The 17,462-nt window shown below is 46.3% G+C and overlaps 2 non-coding genes and 3 pseudogenes across 2 annotated transcripts; all 5 read left to right on the top strand.

The window, feature by feature from the left end:
• The first annotated feature begins 913 nt into the window (after positions 1–913).
• Positions 914–2,717, top strand: LOC149517729 (18S ribosomal RNA; annotated as a pseudogene).
• A 277-nt stretch (positions 2,718–2,994) lies between these two features.
• Positions 2,995–3,150, top strand: LOC149517728 (5.8S ribosomal RNA). The gene has a single exon (XR_016344511.1). It is a non-coding gene; the product is annotated as a 5.8S ribosomal RNA (ribosomal RNA).
• Positions 3,151–3,386: 236 nt separating this feature from the next.
• On the top strand, positions 3,387–6,794 carry LOC149517727 (25S ribosomal RNA). Its single transcript, XR_016344413.1, has one exon. It is a non-coding gene; the product is annotated as a 25S ribosomal RNA (ribosomal RNA).
• A 4,632-nt stretch (positions 6,795–11,426) lies between these two features.
• On the top strand, positions 11,427–13,232 carry LOC149517726 (18S ribosomal RNA; annotated as a pseudogene).
• A 294-nt stretch (positions 13,233–13,526) lies between these two features.
• Positions 13,527–13,657, top strand: LOC149517725 (5.8S ribosomal RNA; annotated as a pseudogene).
• Positions 13,658–17,462: the final 3,805 nt, after the last annotated feature.

The raw sequence follows: 17,462 nt of genomic DNA, 5'->3' as shown, positions 1-17,462 counted from the left end.
TCCTAGACCCCAGACCAAGTCCCTGAATCGGGCAACAGCTCCCTGGGGTGGTACTAGTAGAAGCTATAGTTACGAGCTTGGCCTAGCCAAGTCTCTCGATATTTGACAGTCTCGCGGTCCCTTTTCATCGACCATAAAAATACCTTGGCCTGGACGAGGCTGTGCATGCAGTCGATGCTGCCCAAGATCCCAGGAATAAGTCCCTAAATTGGGCAATGTCCCCCTGGGGTGGTGTCAGCAGAGCTCACGTGTATGGTCCTGGCTAGGCCAAGCATTGGTGGTATCATGTCGTTGTTGCCTGTCGGATGGTAAGGGCTGTCTCGTGGCCCTTGCTTGTGTTTGTCTCTTGCCATCAGTTGTGGCATGGCCTCGCATGTCATTCCCTCTGCTCACTCGTCGAGTAAATGATCGGGTGGGTTGTGAACCAATGTGCGTGGATGCTGCCACTTGTACGCAATGGGCATATGAGTGGTGCTATGGTTGTGCATGTTGGCAAGCTCTGTGCTTGATGCATCAAACTATCGACCCGTCATCCTCTTCAATCTCCCCCCATGCGATCGTCATACCCCGGGGGCACAATCAGGATCCTGTGCTGCATACCTGAATCGATGCAAACCGGATGTCTCACCATCCCTTATCCATTTCATGTCTCAAGGGGTTACGAGTCAGACGTCAATCATGGCCAGTGTCCCAAGTGTGCCACCCAATCTTCCATGGCTGCATTGGTGCACAGGTGTTGATCATGCTCTTGGATGCGAAACATTTAGCGAGCTCGAGCTTTTGGCCCTCATTTGTTCGATGCTATGCATTTCACGTGCTCGACACGTATGATGCTTGCACTCTGCGTTAGGCTCTCTCTGCCACTCAATCGATGCATTGAGGCCCACACGGTGCCAACGTCCCGAAAGAATGCTACCTGGTTGATCCAGCCAGTAGTCATATGTTTGTCTCAAAGATTAAGCCATGCATGTGTAAGTATGAACTAATTCAGACTGTAAAACTATGAATGGCTCATTAAATTAGTTACAGTTTGTTTGCTGGTACCTACTACTCAAATAATCATAGTAATTCCAGAGCTAATACGTGTAACAAACCCCATCTTCTGGAAGGGATGCATTTATTAGATAAAAGGTTGATGCAGGCTATGCTCATTGCTCTGATGATTCATGATAACTCGACAGATCGTATGGCTTTTGTGCCGACGACGCATCATTCAAATTTTTACCCTATCAACTTTTGATGGTAGGATAGTTGCCTACTATGGTGGTGATGAGTAACGGAGAATTAGGGTTTGATTTTGGAGAAGGAGCCTGAGAAACGGCAACCACATCCAAGGAAGGCAGTAGGCGCGCAAATTACCCAATCCTGACATGAAGAGGTAGTGACAATAAATAACAATATTGGGCTTTATGAGTCTAGCAATTGAAATGAGTGCAATCTAAATCCCTTAACAAGGATCCATTGAAGGCAAGTCTGGTGCTACCAGCCACGGTAATTCCAGCTCCAATAGCATATATTTAAGTTGTTACAGTTAAAAAGCTCGTAGTTAGAGCTAGGGTTGGGTCGTCCGATCTATCTCATGGTGAGCATCGATCTACTAGTCCCTACTGCCAGCGATGCACTCCTAAACTTAATTACTTGGGTCATTCCTCCGATGCTGTTACTTTGAAAAAATTAGAGTGCTTAAAACAGGCCTACGGTTGTATACATTAGCATGGGATAACATCATAGGATTTTGGTCTTATTATGTTGGCCTTCGGGATCGGAGTAATGATTAATAGGGACAATCGAGGGCATTCGTATTTCATAGTCAGAGGTGAAATTCTTAGATTTATCAATGACAAACAACTGTGAAAGCATTTGCCAAGGATGTTTTCATTAATTAAGAATGAAAGTTGGGGACTTGAAGATGATCAGATACCATCCTAGTCTTAACCATAAACGATGTCGACCAGGGATCGACGGATGTTACTTTTCGGACTCCGCTGGCACCTTATAAGAAATCAAAGTCTTTGGGTTCCAGAGGCAGTATGGTTGAAGGTTGAAACTTAAAAGAATTGACAGAAGGGCATCACCAGGAGTAGAGCCTACGGCTTAATTTGACTCAACACGGTGTAACTTACCAAGTCCAAACATAGTAAGGATTGATAGACTGAAAGCTTTTTCTTGATTCTATGGGTGGTGGTACATGGCCATTCTTAATTGGTAGAGCGATTTGTCTGGTTAATTTCGTTAACGAACGAGACCTCATCCTGCTAACTAGCTACGCAGAGGTGATCCTTCGTGGCTAGCTTCTTAGAGGGACTATGGCCGCTTAGGCCAAGGAAGTTTGAGGTAATAACAGGTCTGTGATGCCCTTAGATGTTCTGGGCTGCACGTGCGCTACACTGATGTGTTCAATGAGTATAGCCTTGGCCGATAGGCCCAAGTAATCTTTGAAATTTCATTATGATGGGGATAGATCATTGCAATTGTTGGTCTTCAACAAGGAATTCCTAGTAAGCACTAGTCATCAGCTCACGTTGACTACGTCCCTATCTTTTGTACACACTGGTCGTCGTTCCTACCGACTGAATGGTCTAGTGAAGTGTTCAAATCGCTACGATGTGGACGGTTCACTGCTCGTGACGTCACGAGAAGTCCACTGAACCTTATCATTGGGAAGAAGGAAAAGTCATAACAAGGTTTTCGTAGGTGAACCTACGAAAAGATCATTGTTGAAACCCCACTCGAAGGATGACCTGCGGATGCATTAACAAAACACTGAGGGGATAAAGGTGCCCCATGCCTTGACAACACCGTGATGGTTGCTTTGTAACCCCTATCGGGTGGGCGAAACGATCGGCGTCATCTCGCTTGCTGCCGAACAACAAACCTCGATGAGAATCAAGCCAAGGAACCGAAACGAAAATGAAGCACGCAGGCCGTCACCATCCTGTTCACCGTGTGTATGTGGGCAGCGTCATGACTCTTTTTATCGTGAAAAAATGAAATGACTCTCGGTAACGGATATCTCAGCTCTTGCATCGATGAAGAACGTAGCGAAATATGATACTTGGTGTGAATTGCAAAATTTCATGAACCATCGAGTCTTTGAACGCAAGTTGTGCCCCAAGCCATTAGGTTGAGGGCACGCCTACCTTGGTGTGATGCACCGTCACCCCCTCTGCCCCCTACCCATCGAGCTTTAGGGGAAGGGGGCGGGTGGAAGATGGCCTCTTGCGATCCCGTTGGTTGCGATTGGCCCAAAAGCGATTCCCTAGCAATGACAACACCGTGACCATCGGTGGTAGAGCTCCTAGCGTGCCTCGTCCTCAGTGACAAGCGCTCATTGTCCATCCGGACCCCGTCGAACCCCCCGCATCATTTGATTGATGCTCACGTCGCTACCCCAAGTCAGGTGGGATCACCCGCTGAGTTTAAGCATATCAATAAGCAGAGGAAAAGAAACTTACTAGGATTCCCCTAGTAACGATAAGGAAACCAAGAAGAGCCCAGCTTGAGAATCGGGTGCCCCCAACATCCGAATTGTAGTATGGAGAAGCGTCCTCAGCGACGGACCAGGCCCAAGTCCTCTAAAAAGGGGAACAGAAGAGGGTGAGAGCCCCATTGTATCAGGATCTTGTTGCACCATGAGGCGCTGTCAGCGAGTCAGGTTGTTTGGGAATGCAGCCCTAATCAAACGGTAAATTCCATCCAAGGCTGAATACGGGCAAGAGACTGATAGCAAACAAGTACCGTGAGGGAAAGATGTAAAAGACTTTGAAAGAGAGTCAAAGAGTGCTTGAAATTACCAGGAGGGAAGCAGATAAGGGCCCAAGATGCATCCCAATCGTATATGGAATGCCGAGAGTTGGTCTGTCGATCCGTTCGGGCCGTGGACTGACATGGGTCATGACGATAGCCCAAGCACAAGCTTTTGATGTGCCCTTGGAGACATTGTCTCCGCGATCTTGAAATGCAGCATGGGTCATCTTGACGTGCCTCGACATCTCCGTGCTTTTGACGGTAGCCTGCAGGCTACCCATCCAGTTCGTCTTGAAACATGGACCAAAGAGTCTAACATGCGTGTGAGTCAATGGGCCAGGAAACCCGTAAGGCGTAAAGAAGTTGATTGGCAGGATCCCTCACGGGTGCACCGTTAATCGACCTTAATCTTCTGAGAAGGGTTTGAGTGTGAGCATGCTTATCGGGACCCAAAAGATGGTGAACTATGCCTGAGCGGGGCGAAGCCAGAGAAAACTCTGGTGAAGGCCCACAGCGATACTGATGTGCAAATCTTTTGTCTGACTTGGGTATAAGGGTGAAAGACTAATCGAATCGTCTAGCATTTGGTTCCTTCTGAAGTTTCCCTTAGGATAGCTAGAGCCCCTAGCTAGTTCTATCAGGTAAAGCCAATGATTAGAGGTATTGGGGGCGCAACGCCCTTGATCTATTCTCAAACTTTAAATAGGTAGGACGATGCGGTTGCTTCGTTGAGCCATGCCACAAAATTGAGAGCTCCAAGTGGGCCATTTTTGGTAAGCAAAACTGGCGATGCAAGATGAACCGAAAGCCGGGTTACAATGCCCAACTGTGCTCTAACCCAAAACCCATAAAGGGTGTTGGTCGATTAAGACAGTAGGACGATGGTCATGGAAGTCAAAATACGCTAAGGAGCATGTAACAACTCACTTGTCGAATCAACTAGCCTAAAAAATGGATGGTACTTAAGCGCATGACCTATACCCGACGTTGGGGCAAGGGTCATGCCCCAATGAGTAGAAAGGCATGACAGTCTCAACAAAAGCTAGGGCACGAGCCTGGGCGGAGCGGCCGTCGATGCAGATCTTGGTGGTAGTAGCTAATATTCAAATGAAAACTTTAAAGGCCGAAGAGGAGAAAGGTTCCATGTGAATGGCACTTGCACATGGGTTAGTCGATCCTAAGAGACGGGGGAAGCCTGTCCAACAGCGCGTCCCGCGTGAGTGTTGAAAGGGAATCGGGTTAAAATTCCTAAATCAAGATGCGATGGCTAACGGCAATGTTAGGGAGTCCAAAGACATCAATGGGGGCTTCAAAAAAAGTTATCTTTTTGATTTAATGGCTCGCCCACCTTGGAAACAGCTCAGTCAGAGGTAGGGTCCAGTGCCAGGAAGAGCACCATACGTCGCATGGTGTCCGATGCACCCCTGGTGACCCTTAAAAATATGGAGGATCGAGTGCTGTTCACGTCTGGTCATACTCATAACTACATCAGGTCTCCAAGGTGAACAGCATTTGGTCGATGGAACAATGTAGGCAAGGAAAGTCGACAAAATGGATCTGTAACCTTGGGAAAAAGATTGGCTCTGAGGGTTGGGCATGGGGGTCCTAGTCATGAACCCATCGACTATCGGTGCACTACTCGAGCTGTTCTCATGATGAGAATGGGTCACCGAGTGCCGATCGAGGGACGAACTGGGAACGGCTCCCTCAGGGGCCTTTCTCGGGCAACAAACAATCGACTCAAAACTAGTACGAACAAGGGGAATCCGACTGTTTAATTAAAACAAAGCATTGTGATGGTCCCTACAGATGCTCATGCAATGTGATTTCTACCCAATGCTCTGAATGTCAAAGTGAAAAAATTCAACCAAGTGCGGGTAAATGATAGAAGTAACTATGACTCTCTTAAGGTAGCCAAATGACTCGTCATCTAATTAATGACTCATCATCTAATTAGTGACGCGCATGAATGGATTAATGAGATTTCCACTGTCCCTATCTACTATCCAGTGAAACCATAGCTAAGGGAATGGGCTTGGCGGAATCAGCGGGGAAAGAAGACCCTGTTAAGCTTGACTCTAGTCTGACTTTGTGAAATGATTTGAGAGGTGTAGGATAAGTGGGAGCCCTCAGGGTGAAATTGAAATACCACTACTTTTAACATTATTTTACTTATTCCGTGAATCAGAGGTAGAGCACGACCCCTTCTTTTGGACCCAAAGTTAGCTTCAGCCGATCAATTTGAGCGGAAGACATTGTCAGGTGAGGAGTTTGGCTGGGGCGGCACATCTGTTAAAAGATAACGAAGGTGTCTTAAGATGACCTCAACAAGAACAGAAATCTCATGTGAAATAAAAGGGTAAAAGCTTGTTTGATTATGATTTCCAATACGAATACAAACCATGAAAGCATGGCCTATCAATCCTTTAGACCTTCGAGATTTGAAGCTAGAGGTGTCAAAAAAGTTACCACAGGGATAACTGGCTTGTGGCAGCCAAGTGTTCATAGCAACGTTGCTTTTTGATCCTTTGATGTCGGCTCTTCCTATCATTGTGAAGTAGAATTCACCAAGTGTTGGATTGTTCACCCACCAATAGGGAACGTGAGCTGGGTTTAGACCATCGTGAGACAAGTTAGTTTTACCCTACTGACGGTGGCATCATGATAGTAATTCAACCTAGTACGAGAGGAACCATTGATTTGCATAATTGGTCATTGCGCTTGGTTGAAAAGCCAGTGGTGCAAAGCTACCGTGCACTGGATTATGACTAAACGCCTCTAAGTTAGAATCTGGGCTAGAAGTGATGCGCATGCCCGTCGCTCGATTGCCAACCCGTAGTAGAGGCCCGTGGTCCCCAAGGGCACGTGTCATAGGTGCAGCCCCCACGATGGTAGAGCCACACGAGCCTCTTTAGAGCTCAATTCCCACCGAGTAGTGGGTAGAATCCTTTGCAAATGACTTAAATACATGACAGAGTATTATTTGTGGTAGAGTGGCCTCGCTACCATGATCCACTGAGATTAAGCCCTTTGTCACTTCGATTCGTCCCTCCTCCCTTCCCCCACTGATCTTTTTTCTTTTCACACCACCTCTCTCCAAGGTTGGGCATGACCCAAGGCCCTCCGTCCCTTGATCGTGACTGGGAACGAACTCTGCTCATCTCAGTCGACCCACGAAATGAGCGTGCGGGCACTAAACCAACCATGGGGGCAGGATGTGCGAGCCAAGGATCCCGCTGCAGGTCCCCCTTAGTGGTTGCCGCAAACACCATCGATAGCGTTTGGCCCTTGGTTGGTCAAGACTGGGAATGCACTATGTATGTCTAAGTCAACCCATGAAATGATCATGCGGGCACTAAGCCAGCCAGAGAGCTAGAATCCACAAGCTACGGGATCGACTCGATCCCCCTCGATGTGCTATGAATCCTACTGCGGGTCTCTCGGTCTGACTGGGGGTTAGATTGGGAATGAACTCCGTATGCCTAAGTCAACCCATGAAACGAGCGTACGGGCACTGAGCTGGCTAGAGAGGTAAGATGCGTAAGCCGAGGATCAGCTTAGTCCCCCTCTGTGTGCTGTGGATCCTTCTAGGGGTCCCTCGATCCGACTGGGGCTTAGACTAGGAATGAACTCCATATGCCTAAGTCAATCCACGAAACGAGCATGGGGGCACTGAGCCAGCTAGAGAGGTAGAATGTGCAAGCTGAGTATTGACCCAATCCCCTTCTGTGTGCTGTCGATCTTACGCGGGTCCTGCTACCACAACCCTCGGTCCAGTTCGAGCTTAGACTAAGAATGAACTCAGTATGCCTAAGTCAACCTATGAAACGAGCGTACGAGCACTGAGCCAACCAGAGAGGCAGGATGCGCAAGCTAAGGATCGACTCGATCCCCCTCTGTGTGCTACCAATCCTACTACCACAACCCTCGATCCAATCTGATATTAGATTAGGAATGAACTCTATATGCCTAAGTCAACCTACAAAATAAGCGGGTGGGCACTACATCGGCCAGAAAGGTAGGATGCGCAAGCTGACGATCGATCGGGTTCCCCTCTCCGTGCTGTCAATCTTGCTACAGGTCCTGCTACCATAACTCTCGATCCGGTCAGAGCTTAGATTAGGAATGAACTCCGTACGTCAAAGTCATTTTTGTGGCCCATGAATTCATATGAGCCCTCCCCAACGCCCATGCACCACGCACAGGTGTCTTGAGCCCGGATCGAGCACCAATGCTCGCCACGACCGAGTAGTAGGTGGGTTTAGGCACATCTTCATATTTCTACCATGCCAATACCATTTTTATGGCCTGTGAATTCACATGAGCACTCCCCAGCACCCGCACACCACTCGCGGGTGTCTTGAGCCCGGGTCGAGCACCATGCGTGCCACGATCTGCTAGTAGGTGGGTTTAGGCACATCTTCATATTTGTGCTTTGCCACTACCATTTTTATGGCTTTTAAATTCATACAATGGTCCCCTAAGCCTTCATGTGAAGTTTCATGGCAAGATGCCTCGTTGTCTATTTTTCATAATTTTTAAATTTTTTTATGGTTCGAGATTTTTTAAAATTTTTTTAGCAGGAGTTTTGGCCCCAAATTTGGTAGATGTGATCCTTGTATTTTTTTTTTTGGCATGCACAAAAAAATTCAGCTAAAAAGGCGAAGTGTAGAAGATTTTGTGACCATTTGAAAAAAGTGTCCCCCATTTTAGACACTTGAATGGCTACTAGCAGCAAACCTGTAAAATCTCATATGCTCTTTAAGGGGGTGTGAGTTCTCAAGGTTTGTTGAGGGATAGGGGGCCAATATAAGGGTCAAGTACAAGCACCCATCACACATCATGTGCGCACACCCCCCAATCGTCAGAACCCCTAATGTCGTCGGTCAGGTTCTTCGACGATGCTCCGACGATGCTTCGACGATGGTGCCTTGAGCAAAAAAAAATGTGGCACCAGCATATGCCCAAGCCTAGCATGTGCACTATCACTCAAAATCAAACTTCGGCCAAGGCCTTGACCATCAACGGCACATGATGGCGCATGGTGATAGCACATGCATCGACCATCATCGGCATAGGCTGCCCTTTGGTATGGGCACTTACCTCGACCGCCATCGACACAAGCTGGCCCTTGGTACAGGTACTTGCTTCAACCACCATCGACACATGCATGTCTCGATGAGCATCGATAAAAGATGGCCCTCGGTGCGGGCGGTTGCCTCGAGCACCATCGGTACGTATTGGGCTTTGGTATAGGCACATGCCTTGACCACCATCGTCACAAGCTGGCCATTGGTATGGGCACTTGCTCGGACCACCATCGGCACGTGCCATGCCTCGATCAACATCAACAGAAGATGGTCCCTGGTGCGTGCGGTTACCTCGAACACCATGGGCATATGCTGGGCCTTGGTACGGGCAGTTGCCTCGAGCATCATTGGCAAAAGATCACCTCTGGTATAGGCGGTTGCCTTAATTAGCATCGATAGAAGATGGCCCCTGGTGAGGGCAATTGCATCGAACACCATTGGTACATGCTGGGCCTTGGTATAGGTGGTTGCCTCGATCACCGTCGGTAAAAGATGGCCCCTGGTACAAGCAATTGCCTAGAACACCATCGGCACATGCTGGACCTTGGTACGGGCGGTTGCTTCGAACACCATTGACATGTGCTGGGCCTAGGTGCAATCACATGTATCGACCATTATCAGCAGAAGATGGCCCTTAGTGCAGGCAGTTACGTCAAACACCATCGGCATATGCTAGGCCTTGGTGCAGGCGGTTGCCTTGATCACCATCGATAGTAGATGGCTTCTAGTGTAGGCCGTTACCTCGATCACTATCGGTAGAAGATAGCCCCTGGTACGGGCGGTTGCCTTGAACACCATCAGCACATGTTGGGCCTCGGTACAGGTGATTGCCTTGATCACTATCGATAGAAAATGGCCCCTGTTGTGAACGATTACCTTGAACACCATCGGTACATACTGGGCCTTGGTGCGGGCGGTTGCCTCGAACACCATCGACACGTGCTGCGCCTTGGTGCGGGCACATGCCTCGGGCTGGTGTGGGCGGTTACCTCAACCACCATCGACACGTGCTGGGCCTTGGTATGGGCACATTCCTCGACCACCATCGATACAAACCGGTCTTTGGTGTGGGCACTTACCTCGATCACCATTGATATGTGCAATGCCTCGATCAACATCTACAGAAGATGGCCCTTGGTGTGGGCGGTTGCCTCGACCACCATCGGCACATGCATGCCTCAATCAGCATGCGCACAAGTTAAAATTAGTATGGGCACCTGCCTCGATCAACATCGGTAGAAGATGGCCCTTGGTGCAGGCAATCGCATCAAACACCATCGGCACCACTGGACCTTGGTACAGGTACATGCCTCGACCACCATCGGCACCTATTCACCCTCGGTGTGGGATATGGTTGTGTTGGAAAAAGTGTCCTCATTTCAGACACTTTAACGTCTATTGATAGCATATCTGTAAAATCTCTAATGCTCTTTAGGGGCTAGTGGTCCGGTACCCCCTCTCTCCCCCCACGGGGGGAGTAGGTGTGTGTGATGGGCCTCCTATTACGTATACCCAGGGTAACATCCCTCGAGCGAAATATAAGGTGTGCATGCCTTCTGGCTATTTTGTCTGGCGACTAGTAGCTCCGGTAACTGGCAGGCACCCATGGCCTCGATCGGTTGACATGTATACGAAAAAGGGGAGCCGAGCTCGAGCTCGTGCATGCGACAAATGTTGCCCTAGAGCCCAAACCAAGTCCCTGGATCAGGCAACGGCTCCCTGAGGTGATGCAAGGAGAAGCTACGGTTATGAGCTTGGCCCGACCAAGTCTCTCGGTATTTGACGATCTTAAGGCCCCTTCTCATCGACCACAAAAATGCCTTGGCCTCGATGAGGTCATGCATACAGCTGATGCTGCCCAAGACCCTAGGAATAATCCCTGAATCGGGTAACGTCCCCTGGGGTGGTGTCAGTGGAGCTCACGCGGTGGTCTCGGCCAGGCCAAGCATTGGTGGTATCACACCGTTGTTGCCTATCGGATGGTAGGGGCAATCTCGTGGCCCTTGCTTGTGTTTTTCTCATGCCAAGTGGTTGTGGCGTGGCCTCAGACATCATTTCCTCCGTTTGTTCATCAAGTAATCGATCGGGTGGGTTGTGGACCAGCATGCATGGATGCTGCCACTTGTACGTAATGGGCATATGAGTGGTGCTATGGTTGTGCATGTTGGCAGGCTCCATGCTCGATGCATCAAACTATCGACCTGTCATCCCCTTTAATCTCCCCCCATGCGGTCGTCGTACCTCAAGGGTGTGATCGGGGTCCTGTGCTGCACACTTGAATCGATGGAAATCGGATGTCTCACCATCCCTCATTCGTCTCGTGTCCTGAAAGGCTACTAGTTGGATGTCAATCGTGGTCGTTGTCCCAAGCGTGCCACCCAATCCTCCGTGGTTGCATTGGTGCACCGATGTTCGGTCGTGCTCTTGGATGCAAAATGTTTAGTGGGCGTGGGCTCTTGGCCCTTGTTCGTCCGATGCTATGCATTTAACGTGCTCGACACGCATGATGCTTGTGCTTCGCATTGGGCTCTCTCCATTGCTCGGTCGGTGCATCGAGGCCCACGCGGTTCCAACGTCCCAAAGGAATGCTACTTGGTTGATCCTGCCAGTAGTCATATGCTTGTCTCAAAGATTAAGCCATGAATGTGTAAGTATGAACTAATTCAGACTGTGAAACTGTGAATGGCTCATTAAATCAGTTATAGTTTGTTTAATGGTATCTACTACTCGAATAACCATAGTAATTCTAGAGCTAATACGTGCAACAAACCCCGACTTCTGGAAGGGATGCATTTATTAGATAAAAGGTCGACGCGGGCTATGCCCATTGCTCTAATGATTCATGATAACATGATGGATCACATGGCCTTTATGCTGGTGACACATCATTCAAATTTTTGCCCTAACAACTTCGATGGTAGGATAGTGACCTACTATGGTGGTGACGAGTGACGAAGAATTAGGGTTCGATTTTAGAGAGGGAACCTGAAAAATAGCTACCATATCTAAGAAAGGCAGCAGTCATGCAAATTACCCAGTCCTAACATGAAAAGGTACTGACAATAAATAACAATACCGGGCTCTATGAGTCTAGTAATTGGAATGAGTACAATCTAAATCCCTTAATGAAAATCCATTGGAGGGCAAGTCTGGTGCCAGTATCCGCGATAATTCTAGCTCCAATAGCATATATTTAAGTTGTTATAGCTAAAAACCTCGTAGTTAGAACTAGGGTTGGGTCATCCGATCCACCTCACGGTGAGCACTAGTCTACTCGTCCCTACTGCCGGTGATGCGCTCCTATACTTAATTGCTTAGGTCATTTCTTTGGCGATGTTACTTTGAAGAAATTAGAGTGCTCAAAATAGGCCTATGTTTGTATACATTAGCATGGGATAACATCATAGGATTTCGATCCTATTATGTTGGCCTTCAGGATCGGAGTAATGATTAATAGGGATAGTCGGGAGCATTCGTATTTCATAGTCAAAAGTGAAATTCTTGGATTTATAAAAGATGAACAACTGCGAAAGCATTTGCCAAGGATGTTTTCATTAATCAAGAATGAAAGTTAGGGGCTCGAAGATGATCAAATACCGTCCTAGTCTCAACCATAAATGATGCCGACCAGGGATCGGTTGATGTTACTTTTAGGACTTCGCCAGCACCTTATGAGAAATCAAAGTTTTTGGGTTCCGGGGGGAGTATGGTCGCAAGGCTGAAACTTAAAGGAATTGATGAAAGGGCACCACCAGGAGTGGAGCCTGCGGCTTAATTTGACTCAACATGGGGAAACTTACCAGGTCTAGACATAGTAAGGATTGACAGACTGAGAGCTCTTTCTTGATTCTATGTGTGGTGGTGCATGGTCGTTCTTTGTTGGTGGAGTGATTTGTCTGGTTAATTCCGTTAGCAAACAAGACCTTAGCCTGTTAACTAGCTATGCGAAGGTGATCCTTCATGGCTAGCTTCTTAGAGGGACTATGGCCACTTAGGCTAAGGAAGTTTAAGGCAATAACAGGTCTGTAGTGCCCTTAGATGTTCTAGGTTGCACGCGCGCTACACTAATGTATTCAACGAGTCTATAGCTTTGGCCGATAGGCCTGGGTAATCTTTGAAATTTCATTGTGATGGGGATAGATCATTGTAATTGTTGGTCTTCAATGAGGAATTCCTAGTAAGCACAAGCCATCAACTCACGTTGACTATGTCCCTGCCCTTTGTACACACCGCCCATCACTCTTACCGATTGAATGGTCCGGTGAAGTGTTTAGATCGTGGTGATGTGGACGGTTCACCACCTGCAACGTCATAGAAGTCCACTAAATCTTATCATTTAAAGGAAGGAGAAGTCGTAACAAGGTTTTCGTAGACGAATCTGTGGAAAGATCATTGTCAAAACCCCGCTCGATGGATGACCCACGGACGGTTAATGAAACACCGAGGAGGCGAGGGTGTCCCCGAGCCCCGAGCCCTTTTCGACCCCGGACAGGTGCGACGATCGCTTCGTTCCCCTTATCAGGCGGGCAAAACGATCGGCATCGTCTCACTCGCTGTCGAACATTGAACCCCTGACATGAATTGCGCCAAGGACCTGAAACGAAAATGGAGCGTACGCGCCATTACCATCCCATTCGCAGCGTGTGTGCGGATGGCGTCGCGACTCCTTTTATTGAGAAAAAATGAAATGACTCTCGAAAATGGATATCTCGGCTCTCGCATCAATGAAGAACATAGCAAAATGCGATACTTGGTGTGAATTGCAGAATCCCATAAACCATCGAGTCTTTGAACACAAGTTGCACCTCTATCACTTGTCACTACCATAGTAGGCCACTATCCTATCATTGAAAGTTAATAGGATAGAAATTTGAATGATGCATCACTGGCACAAAGGTCGTGCAATCCATCAAGTTATCATGAATCATAAGAGAAATGAACCAAGCCTATGTCAAGCTTTTATCTATTAAATGCATCATTTCTAGAATGTAGGGTTTGTTGTAAGTATTAACACTATAATTACTATGGTTATCCGAGTAGTAGATACCATCAAACAAACTATAACTAATTTAATGAGCCATTCACAATTTCATAGTATGAATTACTTCATTCTTACACATGCATGGCTTAATCTTTAAGACAAGCATATGACTACTGGTAGGATCAACTAGGTAACTTTCTTTTAGGATGTTGGCACTACATGGACCTCAATGCATTAATTGAGTGGCAGATAGGGCCAACACAAGCACAAGTGTCATGCATGTCGAGCACATAAAATGCATACCATCGAACAAATAAGGGTCAAAAGCTAGTGCCTACAAAATATTTTGCATTCGAAAGCATGATTGAACACTAGTGCAACAATGTAGCCATGGAGGTTTAGGTGTCACTCTTGGGACATGGGGCACAATTAAGGTTCAACCCATAGCCTCTAAGGACACAAGATGGATAAGGGATGGCAAGATATCCAGTTTCCATCAGTTTAGGCAAGTAAGATCCTGATTGTGCCCTCTTAGTATGATGACCACATGGATGGGGAGATTAAAGAGGATGACAGGTCAATAGTTTGATGCATCAAGCATGGAGCCTGCCAACATGCACAACCATAGCACCACTCATATGTTCATTGCGTACAAGTAGCAGCATCTATGCACATCAATGCACAACCCACCCATTCAATTACTTAATGAATGAGTATAGGAAATGAAGTATGAGGCCTTGCCCCAATTGCTTGGCATAGGAAAAACACAAGCAAGGGCCAAGGGACTGCCCTTACCGTCCAACAGGCAACAACGGCATGACAAAACCAATGCTTGATCTACTTGGGGCTGCACACAAAAACTCCACTATCACCACCCCAAGATGACACTGCTCGATTCAAAGACTTGTTCCTGGGGTCGTAGGTAGCATCGTCTATATACACGAGCTTGGCCAGGCCAAGGCATTTTTCTATTGAGGATAAGGGACCACGAGACTACCAAATACTTGATGGACTTGGCCAGACCAAGCCTATGACCATAGCTTCTACTTGCACCAACCTAAGGAGCTATTGCTTGATTTAGGGACTTGCTTTAAGGTATGGTGCAACATTAGGAGTAGGTGTCATTTTACAGGGGCTTAAGCCTAGCACACGTGTGGCCTTAGAGTAGAAACAACCATCCATGTGCCTAAGTTAGCCTTTTTTCCAACTCTATGCTAAATGTTTGTGCCGTGCATTCCATTGGCTCAATTTCATGATCCACCTTTCTCTTTGGTTATAGCCTCTTGGGCAATTTAATGGGCATCATGTTTTTAAATGACTCTAGCACCTCTAGTACTTCCAAGGGGTAGTCAACACTATTTTGCTTGGAATTTTCCATCTTCAAGGCTATAAGGTAAGTGTCTTTTTTTTTCTACTCACTCCTCTAGGCAATTGTATGGCAAACAGCATCTTGGTCCTTGACCTTGATTCTTATCTCATCGACGTGATGCATGGGTATCAACTATCCAATATGCAAATACAAATGGCAAAAGACACCACAAGTGCATTAATATGGTCTAGGAATTCTAAACCAACAACAACATCATAATCATCTAAAAGAATTACCTCGATTGATTCCTTACCTTTCCACTCCCCAAGTTATAGCTCCACTCCATGTGCTATGTCAATTGTTGGATCTCTTTAGAGTTAACTGTTTTGTCATAATAGCCCTTTTTTGTACCTTTAAGTTTAACTTTTGGGTTGTATCTCCAGATATGAACAAATGAGATACTCTTGTGTCCATAAGTGCATTCAATTTTTTACCCTCAATTATCATGTCTACAAACATCAATCCTTTCTACTTGCAGCACCCTTTGGCCTAGATTGAATTTATCACTATCAGGCCAAGCTTCGTGGTTTCCTTCCTTAACTCATCACCATCCTCCTTGTTGATGGTAGATAGCTAGGTTTTCTTAGGGTAACTCTCGACAAGTGTGGACTTTCACAAATGTAACAAGTCAGTGGCTCACGATCCTTGTTGTTCCACTACCTTGGCTTCCACTTTCCATTTGGTGGCTTGCCTTAACCATTCTTGGTCTATCGACCTTTGTCCCTATCCTTGGACTATTAGTCTTTGTCTCCCTCCATGGACTATCGATCTCTGCTATCACATTTTGGCTTGAATGACTCAAACTTCTTTTATGGCCAAATCTCTACCAAGGATTTAGTAGCTATCATGGCTTTGGCCAGATCTTTGACATCCTTTCACTGTAACTCATTCTTGGCCCACGATTTGAGTCCATCCATGAAACAAAAAAGACCTTCCTCTTCTCCAAGGTTTGAAATTTGAAGCATTAGTTCTAAAAACTCTCAAACATACTCCTATACCTTGCCTCTTTGACTAAGCTTATGAATTTTCACCCTTGACTCATCATTAGCATACTTAGGGTAGAACTACTGCTTAAACTCTACCTTAAACTTCTCCTAAGTCTAGACAACAACATCTTTATAGCTTGCATCATTACACCTACATCTCCACAATAACAATGCAATGTCAACCAAATACATAGAGGCTATACTTACCTTAGTGGCATCCTCATCAATGCCCATGGCTTGAAAGTATTACTCCATTCCCTATAGAATATTTTCCACATCTTTTGTGGACCTAGCTCCCTTACACTCCTTTGGCTTGGGAACTACCACTTAAGCCTTAGTTGTTATCGCTAACACACTATTTTCAATGGTTGCCTTTCATGTTGTTAGCTCTTCTTTGAGCTCATTCATCTCTTTGCACATCACCTTAACCATGTACTCTAAGGATTCATTCTTCTGGGTGAACATGTTGATGGTTTTGTTGAGCGCACCATGAAATCCTTCCTTCATCTCCTCTTTAGTTTCCTCAAACCTCTCCCTAAGGTCTAACACTATCACCTTCAACTTAGCTAAATGGCCAGTCATGATTGACATCATGTCTTTCAAGGTGGCCTTTTTCCCCTTTCCATAGGTTAGCTCTTAGGCCTCTAGTTGTTAACTACCAAAATATCTTTGAGATGCCATTTCCTTGAACACTTTGAGTGTGAACTAAACACAAACTTGAAGTAAATCCTGCTCTAATACCAATTATCATGGGTTAAGACTCAAGCTTGACTTATGCAACTACTCGAGAATGGACTCATTCAATGTCTTAGATCAACCTTCAATTGAACTAATGCATAGGCACGCAGTACTCTAGGGCCAACCACCTAAGTTGCTACTAGACAAGGCTACACATAATATGTTTAATGGAAAGCTAAAGAGAACAATAGAGATAGGAAAAAGAAAACTTGTATTATTCAAGTTATGGTGTGTACATCAAATGAGGGTGGGAAAGCCCTCTATTTATAGTTGAAGCCCCTATGAATCAATGGCTAGGATTGACTCAATCCAATGGATATTATAAAGTCCAAGATTACAAAGAGATTACATGAGATATATATCAAGAGTTTAAATTGTACAAGGAAATATACTATCCTTAGTAGTCTCTAAATCCTTCTAGAAAGCTCTATCTGCTATGTCTGTTTAGGCCTATGCTTTGTTGGGTCTACTAGGGATTTCATCACTTGGCTAAATCGATTGCAATGGAGAACACCATTCATTCCCAACCCCAAAAGGGTATGGTGTGAAAA

This window comes from Durio zibethinus, chromosome 8 (genome assembly GCF_047325235.1).
Source record: "Durio zibethinus cultivar Kanyao isolate XHJ-2024 chromosome 8, ASM4732523v1, whole genome shotgun sequence".
NCBI lineage: Eukaryota > Viridiplantae > Streptophyta > Magnoliopsida > Malvales > Malvaceae > Durio > Durio zibethinus.
The sequence above is the reverse complement of the archived record's forward strand: the minus strand, read 5'-3'. Positions and strand labels throughout refer to the sequence as shown.